Source organism: Wasmannia auropunctata, unplaced genomic scaffold, assembly GCF_000956235.1.
Source record: "Wasmannia auropunctata unplaced genomic scaffold, wasmannia.A_1.0 LD336064.1, whole genome shotgun sequence".
Taxonomy (NCBI): domain Eukaryota; kingdom Metazoa; phylum Arthropoda; class Insecta; order Hymenoptera; family Formicidae; genus Wasmannia; species Wasmannia auropunctata.
The window spans coordinates 2,248,341-2,249,247 of record NW_012026826.1 but is presented as its reverse complement, the minus strand read 5'-3'; positions in this window follow the sequence as shown (position 1 = coordinate 2,249,247).

Genomic DNA, 907 nt, shown 5'->3' with positions numbered 1-907 from the left:
TATTTGAAATGCAAATTAATAAATATTAAATATTAAAAATAGATATTATAATACTCATCTGACATAACGTGGAAGAGAACCTCGATGAATTATAACCTTACGTACACCCCAACACTAACCAAACTAATCCAACGTGTCACGACGCGAACTGTCATCGCCGCGAAAGTTCAGAGCGCGACTTCGACTTCGACTTCGTGCGAGGCTGCAAGATTAGAAATTCTAGCGCCTCTTGTGTCAGAAATTGTAAAAGTACACTTCCCCCACTCCGCAACTGGTCGACGATAATGACGTTTCTTAATCTGAAATTCCTACATTTCGGACTTTGCATTGCAATATCTCCGCTCGTAGGACATGTAGAAAAAAAATAAACACACTTTCATTATATAAATCGAACCCAAGTTATCGATTAAGTCTAGTTAGAACTTAATCGGTTCGACCGTTATTGAGATCTCAAAATCTCGGGTGCTCGCAACGCGACGGCTCGCGTTAAGAGACCCGGCATGGCTTGTTTGAACACTTGACACCAAGCCACTACCGTGTCTCCTGATAATGTAGAATAGTAAAGATTTATTTTTTCCATTTTCACCTTTTTTTCTTTCTGCGCATTCTTGTTACATACATATTAAACCTGTAAGTTAAAATTAAATGTTATGATAATTACAAATTTGTATATTTTTATTTTATTATTTACTTCAGTGTTTAGAATTCAAGCCTATTAACCTCTATATCTTTAATCATCATCATTGAAATATTCTTCAACTGGTTCAACTTGTGAATGTTCTTCAGCTCTTTGCCTCTGCCGAATTAAATTTAATAACTCAAATTTAACACTTCCACGAGCAGGTGGTGGAGCAACAACAGCTACTGGAATTTCTTTTTTACATGCGTTATATTTTAGTGTAGGAGA